This window comes from Molothrus ater, chromosome W (genome assembly GCF_012460135.2).
Source record: "Molothrus ater isolate BHLD 08-10-18 breed brown headed cowbird chromosome W, BPBGC_Mater_1.1, whole genome shotgun sequence".
Classification (NCBI taxonomy): Eukaryota; Metazoa; Chordata; class Aves; order Passeriformes; family Icteridae; genus Molothrus; species Molothrus ater.
Genome location: NC_050510.2, coordinates 6,274,974 through 6,284,941, shown reverse-complemented (window position 1 = coordinate 6,284,941; position 9,968 = coordinate 6,274,974). Strand labels below are relative to the sequence as shown.

The window sequence follows — 9,968 nt, the reverse complement described above, 5'->3', positions numbered from 1 at the left end:
CGATATATGAACGTGAGCTTCACATCAGTAATATATACGGATCCGTCCTGGTCAGTTGAAGCTTCAGGATAATGGACGGATGGAAGCAGGGCGGGATGTGTGGGTGAGAAAGGCGGGGGGGGTTGGGGGCCCGTGACGGAGACACCGTGGCCGGCGGGATGCATGAGATTGAAGGATTTGTTGGGACTCGGAGTGGGAGCGGCTTCTGGGTGCAGACAGTGCTATAATTTGCAGAGCCAGACGAGACCGGGCTGGGGAGCAGGGTGACCGCTGAGGGGTTGAGGGGTCGCCCAGGAGTAGATGTAACACTACACATGTTACGGCGGCTCACGCACCCCCGAGACAAAGGGGGTCGGGGCGGGCTGGCCATGGAGCTGAGTCGCAGCGGGCCAGGGGGCGGACCCGCGGCCACTGAGTCGAATCGGGGCGGGCAGAGCCACCAAAGCTGAGCTGAGCAGAGTGCGATCGTGGGAGGGAAGCCCCTTGGATTGTAGGTGTTTTTCGGAAGAAAGGTAGAGGGTTTTTTACCTTTTTTCTTTTTTCTCCTTTTCTTTCTTTCTTCTCTCTCCTCCTTCCTCCTTTCCTGGTTTCTTTCTTCTCCTCCTTTCCCTCTCCTTTCTTAGGGAGGTGGGCCTTGCTGGGAGAGTGTGTAGTTGGCTGATTGGGGGAGGCAGGCTCTGTTGGGAGGGCCTGTGGTTGGAAAGGCGGGCTCTGTGGGGGAAAACCTGTGATCTGCTGGTCAGGATGGGCTAATGGGTGAGTAGCAAATCCCCAAAGGAAGAAGCAGAGACTGAGGAGGTACCAATGGGCATACCCCCAGATAGCCCACTTGGTAGGAAACTAACCGGGTGGAAATATAACCCCAACGTCAGAGATAAGAACAAGCTTAAAATGATTCAGTAATGCACGGTAGAATGGACCAGAAGGGAAATCAGGGGCGATCATGTATACTGGCCGAGATATGGATCAGGCAAGAGATGGATATGCCGGGCATTAAACATGCATGTAAGAACTAAGAAGCCATTCAGTTAGGAAGAGAGTGACTACGCTGCTTGCTGGGAAGGGGAAACCGCACCCTCGAAGGTGAACGTGTTTAAGGTAACAGAACATAAAGAATGGGACCCGTTAGACCACTTACCTCCCCTACCCCCTGATGGGCCTAGCCAAAATACCACAAACAGTAGCACAACGAGAGGAAAGCAGATCAGAGGATGGGAGCCAAGCCAAGCATCAGGATTGTACCCCCTGAGGGAAGTACCACTGGGAGAGGTGCAGGGAGGTATTGGAATCAATAGAATATATAGGATGTGACAGACCACAATTGACTAATAATGAGCTTTTTTGCTTTTGAGTTGTTGAGAGGGAACTGTGATATTACTTCTCTGAGATTTTTAATACCTCAAAGGGCTCCTCTGGATTGCAGCAGGCTAAGGCCAGCACTTCTTTCTGAGTGGGGCCTCTTAGTGCAAAAGAGCTCTCAACTTTACTGTTCTTGTAGGACCAACACCAAATCACCAGGACCAACACCAAACCACAGCAACAAAGCCTGGGACAGCTCAGATTATAATCAGAGCAAGAAAAAGATTGTTATCCATAAATCAAATCTCATTTATATTTTCTTTAGCAAAATAGTTTTCTTTTAAATATAGGTTGCTTAGATTTTTAATACCTTTTGTGTCAATAATATAGAAATAAGTTAAAACATTTCTAGATAATGACCTTTGATAAGTTAAGTATTCATAAGATTAAGTAAAATTTCACTATGTTTAAGTACTCTTAAGTTATATTTTACCATTTTGATATTCTGTTAGTATTATTATTCTTTGTTATTAGAGCTCATTTATTCTAAGTTTGTGTTGTTTAATATAAAGCATTTTAAGTTTTGTTAAAAGCTATTTATTTAAACTCTAAGATATGGAGTTAAGTTTTTAGAGAGATAAGACAGCTCTGATCAAAACAGCTGAGATGAAACATTGATACACCTGTTTGTGAATGGAAGAAAATGCAGTTCATTATGTCATCAATTTCATCAAAAGTTCTATTCTTCATTACAGTCTCTGCTGTTTTTGTTTTCCAGAGGTAACATCAAAAGATAGTGATTGTCATAGGTATCAAATTGTTTAAAGCTTTTGCTTTGTCTTTTTGATACATGAATGTTTATAAGATGTTGTCTTAACTTTCTTAAACACTTACTGTTGATATATTGCATAATGTGAATTTATTGATTTTTTAGAATAAGAATGATTTATAGAGTATTTTTATTTCAGCTAGATTTCATCTGTTTTACCATCTTATGTGATCACTTATAAGACACGTATTGTTTTCAGGATCCTTCTTTTTATTCTCTGCTAACATCTTATAATTGCTATTATGAGAAGACTTATTTTTTAAAAATATTTCAGGTAAGCCCCTCCAGGTAGAGCTTGGGCTGTGGCCAGGTCCTGGTTCTATCTAAATGGGATGCTTGATGCCAACAAACCCAGATATTTTCTGCATCAAAATAATATTCAAGTTGCTTTGGCTTGGTAATTTGATCCTCTATATATGACAGCTGAATCTACTTTTAAAGTGAGCTTGGACAATCATTATCCGGACATGATTATCCAACCTTCCACTGGTTTGAAGTTTATCAGCTGTTGCAGATTCTGGGATGATAGTTCAGTGTTATAGTGTTTAATAATTATCTAATTCCACATGTGTTATTGATTGTGTATAACATTTGAATAATTCCCAATTGCTACAGCTGATTTCCAGAATTTCTAGCAGAACGTAATGCAAGAGCTGATGAACTGACAGTGGCTGTTGCTAGTACTCTGCCCAACATCCTTGAACAAGTAAAACTAAGTCATGCCTTTTTTTCATCAAAATGTATAAGCACTTATGCGAACATTCCATCTTTCTGGAGATCAGGTAAAGGCAATTATAAGTGCTTGCCCTAGTTGTCAGCTTGTGCAACCTCCTGTTTTGACAGGAGTGGTCAATCCTCAAGGATTGCAAAGCCTGGAATTATGGCAAACAGCACCAAATACTCATCGTTTGGGAAACCTAAAAACATCCATGTGTCAGTGGACACTTTTTCACGTGCAGTCTATACCTCCCTACATACGGGGGAAACAGCCAGTCATGTATGTCAGCATTTTCTGCAAGCATTTGCTTCATTAGGGGTGCCTCGAGAGATAAAAACAGATAATAGCCCTGCATACACAGCCAAGAAATTGACTGAATTTTTAATGGATTGAGGTGTTCAGCATACTTTTGGTATTCCATACTCTCCCACAGGTCAAGCAATTGTTGGAAGAACACATCGCTCTTTAAAACATATTTTAGATCAACAAAAGGGAGGGTTGACACAGGTAACACCACAAATGAGATTGAGTAAAGATTTGTAAGTTTATAATTTTCGAACAGTCCTTTTACAGAACCCGATCCGTCAATTCTCAGACATTTTTCCAACAGCACAAGGGCAAATTGAAGGTCCATTTCCTCTAATAACGTGGGGAAAAGAATTTGTTTGTATTTCAACAGGTACAGAATTCAAGTGGACTCCAGGAGGAGATGTGAAATCCTATCTAGTGCAAGAAAACGCTGATCACTCCACAACCAAAGAAGTGGGGACACAGACATGAATTACTCAGGGATTCCAACTTGCACCTGATGTCGTTTGCTTCACCCACAGAAGACTGTGAACTTTGGGTTCCTTTTTAAATGTGGGAATCAGTAGTGTTATAGAATTTTTGTTAGATAATAGCTTAAGGGAAATATGGGGCTCAATCAAGTATGCTTTTGCCTTTTTACTTTACTTGCTTTTAGTAGTACAGATTTGCCAATTAGCCAACCTAGAATAAATGTTTGGGTGACTTTAGCTAATGTATCAGGTCTGTCCAACACAACCCTGGAAAAAACATTTTTCACCTGTTTGGATGGTGTGCCAGTGGATGCTTGGCCAATCCCAAAAGAAGTTGATGAACCCATGCAAGGTACATTTGCAGGGTCATCCACATGGGATCTTTGGTCCCCAGTAGATGTGTGGGATTGGTGGGTTACTCACCATCCCAAGTCATCTTTTGAACCTCAAGAATTGGAGATCCTTAGTTCTGTAAAAATGCCCTTTTGTGCCAAATTTAATTATCCAGGGAAAAATCAAGCTTAAGTCATAGATGTTTCTCCTTATTATGCTACATATAAAAATAAGACCTTTTTGTGTAATCATACTTCTTTAGTTCAATCTGCATTTAATAATATCTCTTTTCAATTACCACAGGGAATGTTTTTCATTTGTGGAGATAGAGTTTGGCCTGCCATCCTGATAGTGGAGCCCTGGAAAATGCTAAAGATAGACTTTGAAAATGTTAGGCTTTGTGTTTTCTCAGATCACTGCACCTGCGTAAGCAGTATGATAAATGATATAATTGTTAGATGTGGTGATTGTTTAGTAACTAAATATAATTATTGTATAATCATAAGAAGAATCATGAGAAACTATGTTAGAAATTTAAGGGGGGAACCATGAGAAGCTATGTTTAGCTGAAATCTGTGTATACAATAGAACAATATAAGTTTAATAATTAACATGAAAGTTATATAACGATAGAGTATAAAACACGTTCACCTCGAATGTATAGTTGGAATCAGATTTGGGTGGAAACTACCCCGATTCCCAGAGCTCTTAATAAAAAGCACCACATATAATCGCTTATGTGATTATGTGTTTTTGAACGCTAACATTTTGGCGACCCAGATGGGACCCTGTGGGTGCTGCTGAAGCGAGTTTTGCGACTCGACCACGCTCCAGCCGGCACCAAGGGATTTCTTGGGGAGCTCGATCGGCCGCGACCGCTTCTGCCGTTTGCAACGTCCCCGGGAGAAAAGTAAGGTGCTTTTTACTTTGGTTTGGGTGCCTGCCAATAAGACGCAGCGAAAGCTACGCTTGGTTGGGCTAAAGAAATTCCTGCTGGTACAAGCCTAGGTGCCGTTCCATAAGACAATCGCGAAAGCGTTGTGGGTTCAGTAATTTGTGGTATATTTGGAATGGAGAAACTGAAAGGGATTTTGGGCGGCAACACCTCTATCCCGCAAACTTCTCCCTTGGGGTGCTTATTAGCACATTGGAAACAGGGTAATTTTGGGGAAGAATTACGTAAAGCTAAGTTGATTGATTATTGTAATTCATGGTGGCCAGGATATGCCTTGGAGAATGGCAAAAAATGGCCAAAATACGGTACTCTGCAATATAACACTAGTTCGCAGTTAATGTCGTTTTGTAAACAAGAAGGAAAATGGGATGAGGTTCCGTATGTTGATTTGTTTTTCTATTTATGGGGAAAGCCAGAAAGCTTGCACCAGTTGTGGATAGAAAAGACATAAGCAGACAAAAATGGACTGTAATTGCCCCCTTGCGACAAGGTGTAGGAGTGGAAGGGCCAGTATTTGTAAGAATGCCTTTCTCTCCTGCAGATTTAGTTATTTGGAAACAATCAGCCGGAACTTATAGAGAAAATCCTGATAAAATGGCATGAGTATTAAAAATGGTTATAAAAACTCAAAATCTTGAGTTTTGATGACATACAAGTAATACTAGATACTTTGATGGATTCTACTGAGAAAGAGATGGTACTTAAGGCAGCCAAAGAAAGGGCAAGAGAGGACATCAGAAACGGACTCGTAACAGGGAGTTTAGATGAGAATTTCCCAATTGAGGATCCAAATTGGGACCCTAATTTATTTTGCGATATGGGGAGACTACAGAAATATCAGGAGTGGATCCAAATAGGAGTTCAGAATGCTGTGCCCAAAACTATAAATTGGTCTAAACTATATGAAGTTCGGAGGAAAAGAAAGAATCTCCCACTGTGTTTTTGGAGAGGCTTAAGGAGGCAGCAAGAAAATATACAGATCTCCAAATGGACACAGAACAAGCAAAGGTTCAGCACGCTCTCATATTCTTGGGCCAGTCCCAGGACGATATTTGTAGAAAATTGCAAAAATTAGAAGGGGAAGAACTAAGGAATTTGGATAAGCTACTTGAGGTAGCCTGGAAGATATATTACAATCGTGAAAGAGAAGCTAATAAAAGGCAGCAGCAGAATCTTTTGGCAGTAATACAAGGAAAAGGGAACCCAAATTTCAGGGGACATAACAGGAATGGTCGAGGTAGGAGACCAGTTACGCAGGGGTTAAACCTAAATCAATGTGCGTATTGCAAGCAGGAGGGCCATTGGAAGAGACAATGTCCAGACTTGAACAACCAGTTTCACCAGGGCAATCAGTTCCAGCCGGTTACCAAGGAGATGGTTTTGGGCGAGTATAGCAGCTGACTAGGCAAGGAACCGGTAAAACAGGTTCAAGAGCCTGTCATAAATATACAATTAGCACATAAAGAGGTCAAATTTCTAATAGATACAGGAGCTACTTACTCAGTATTGAATGATTTGCAAGGACAAATTGGGGACAAGGAAACAACAATAGTCGGGGCTACAGGGAAAGAGGAAAAACAGCCATTCTTGCAACCCCTAGATTTGTGTTTTGGGAACAAAGTTATAACACATGAATTTCTATATGCACCTGAGTGTCCAATTCCACTTTTAGGGAGAGATTTGCTAGCGAAACTTAATGTGGTAATAACCTTTGAAAATTGAGAGCTTATAATGAAAATACCTGAATCAAAGACGGGACAGATATTAATGATCAAAGAAAAACCTGTTCCCTCTATCCCTAGGGAGGTAGAAGATGCAGTGATTCCCTCTGAATGGGAGACAGATATACCAGGGAAATCTAAATTGGCACAACCAGTGCATGTAGAGTTAAAAAAGGGGCGAGGGCTGTACAAGTCAAACAGTATCCCATAAAACCAGAAGCATGGCAAGGAATAGTAAAGATTATTGAGAAGTTCTTGAAATACCGAATTTTAGAAGAATGTGAATCAGAATTTAATACACCAATATTTCCAGTAAAGAAGCCAAATGGTGAATATAGATTAGTGCAAGATTTGAGAGCAATAAATAAAATAACAAAGGACATTTATCCAGTGGTAACAAATCCCTACACATTGCTGACATCTGTAAAGGAGATATATAAATGGTTTTCTGTAATTGATTTAAAAGATGCCTTTTTCTGTGTCCCCCTTGACAAAGAAAGTAGGAAACTGTTTGCCTTTGAGTGGGAAAACCCAGGGAATGGGAGAAAGACCCAGCTCACCTAGACACGATATAAGAACTTGCCGACCCTATTCGGAAACCAACTGGCAAAGGAGCTGGAGATTTGGACCAAAAATGGGCAAGTACCAAGAGACCAGCACCTGTTGCTGCAGTATGTTGATGATATACTAATAGCTACAGAAGAAAAAGCAACCTGATAAAGGTAACCATTGAGATTTTAAATTCCCTGGGAATGGGAGGTTACAAAGTATCCAGAGGAAAGGCACAAATTGCCCAATGGACTGTGATCTACCTGGGGTATGAAATTTCACAAGGGCAACGAAAACTAGGTACTAACCGTATCCAAGGTATTTGTGCTATTCCAGAGCCCCAGAATCTACATGAGCTGCGAGTCTTCCTCGAGATGGCAGGATGGTGTTGCCTGTGGATCATGGACTATGGACTGATTGCGAAGCCCCCGTATGAAGCTCAGAAGACGCAGCCATTCACCTGGGGCAAGCCACAGAAAGAAGCCTTCCTAAAATTAAAGGAAGCACTGACAACTGCTCCAGGATTAGGGTTACCTGATCTGTCTAAAGATTTTCAGCTGTTTGTACGTGAAAGGCTGCGCCTAGCACTAGGAGTCCTGACCCAACATCTGGGGAGCTGGAAAAGGCCGGTGGGCTACTTTTCCAAACAATTTGACAACATAAGTGCTGGGTGGCCTCCATGTCTGTGGGCAGTCACAGCCACTGTGATGCTGATACAAGAAGCCAGGAAGCTTACTATGGGAAGGCGCACAGATGTCTATGTACCACACATGGTAACCACTTTCTTAGAACAGAAGGGGGGCCATTGGCTATCCCCAAGCAGGATGATGAAATTCCAGGGAGTCCTAACTGAACAGGATGATGTCACATTAAAAACAACTAAGCTTTTGAATCCAGCTTTGTTCCTAGGTACCACAACTGAAGAAGGCCCATTAGAGCATGACTGTGTAGAGGTAATAGAGTACACCTATTCAGCAAGAGAAGACCTGAAAGATGTGCCACTAGAGCAGCCAGAGTGGGAGCTATTTACAGATGGGAGCAGCTTCGTGGAAAACGGAACCAGATACGCTGGATATGCGGTAACAACAGTCAATACAGTAGTGGAGGCAAAGGCATTACCACCAAATACATCTGCCCAGAAGGCAGAACTGGTTGCTTTAACCAGGGCACTAGAATTGAGTGAAGGGAAAAAGGTAAATATCTGGACTGACTCAAAATATGCTTTTGGAGTGGTGCATGTACATGGAGCACTGTGGAAAGAAAGAGGATTACTATCTTCTCGGGGTACGCACATTAAACATCAGCATGCAGTCCTGCAATTGATAAAGGCGGTACAAAAACCTGAACAAGTGGCAATTATACACTGTAAAGCACACCAATCAGGAAACTCTAAAATCTGTGAGGGAAATCAAAAGGCAGACTGGGCAGCCCAACAGGTTGCTCGAAAGGTGCAAACAACAATGGCATTGATACCTTTAAAGCTTAATGTATCCCAATTCAATTTGCCTCCAAAACCAAAATATTCAGTAGAAGATGAGAGACTGGCACGTTTGCTAAATGCACAAAAGAATTCAGAGGGAAAGTATGTGACTGCACAAGGACAAATAGTGGTACCCCCCTTGATAATGAGAGAAGTTCTACAAATTAAACATAACGAATGTCACTGGGGAGCAGAGGCATTGATAAAATTGCTAAAGCAGAGTTTAATTTCAGTAGGGATGTTAACAATGGCAAAATCAGTAATGTCAAAATGTGATGTCTGCTTGAAAACAACCCAGTGGCTTGGCGACAAGCACAGCTAGGAAGAATTCAGATAGGAATAGAGCCAGGAGACTATTGGCAGGTAGATTTTGTAGAACTGCCAAGAACTCGAGGATACAAATACCTGTTAGTGGGGGTTGACACATTTTCTGGGTGGCCAGAAGCCCTTCCCTGTTGCACGAACCAAGCAAAGGAAACAGTTAAGTGGTTACTACAGGAGATTATTCCCAGGTTCGGGGTACCCCTAGGGGTATCATCAGATAGGGGGCCCCATTTCATAGCTACAGTGGTAAGAGAGGTAAGTAGATTGCTGGGGATAACCGGGGACCTCCACACACCGTGGAAACCCCAGTCTATTGGACAGGTAGAAAGGATGAATCAGACACTAAAAAGGCAAATCAGTAAAATATGCCAAGAAGCCAAATTGCAGTGGCCCCAGGCTTTGCCAATAGCACTGTTGAGAATTCGGATAAAGCCTAGGAGTGGGATGTCAGTCAGTCCTTATGAGATATTGTATGGGAAACCATATGAATTTCCTGAGCCTAACCCTAATGTACACGTCACAGGAAAGCAGGAAGTGTATAATTATGTTCTGTCAATCGGGAAAACTTTAGCTCGGCTCCGGAGCATCCTCGTGTGGAATAGACCACTAACTCTCGAGAATCCAGTTCAAACCATACATCCAGGAGACGAGGTGTACATCAAGAACTGGAACGAAGAACCGCTGAAAGAAAAGTGGAGTGGACCCCATCAGGTACTGCTGTCCACCTTTACAGCAGTCAAAGTAGCCAGCGTGGACCCCTGTATTCATTACACCCGAGTGAAGAAAATCCATCCTGAATCACGGACTGTGTAAACTGTGGAACCAACAAGGCTGCAGATAAGATGTGTTTAATTGCTTTAAGAATGCTATCAGTAGTTGTGCTAACGTTATGGTCATTAATGTCTGTGGGATGTGGAATGCAAAATGAGCAACTAACTACTCTTCATTCTAGAATGAAAAGAGAGGTACAAGCAGAAACAC

At 42.0% G+C, this 9,968-nt stretch overlaps 1 long non-coding RNA gene across 1 annotated transcript; it reads left to right on the top strand.

The window, feature by feature from the left end:
* Positions 1–429: 429 nt before the first annotated feature.
* Positions 430–4,689, top strand: LOC129046999 (uncharacterized). The gene is made up of 2 exons (XR_008508925.1): positions 430–512; positions 3,526–4,689. It is a non-coding gene; the product is annotated as an uncharacterized LOC129046999 (long non-coding RNA).
* The last annotated feature ends 5,279 nt before the right edge of the window (positions 4,690–9,968 follow it).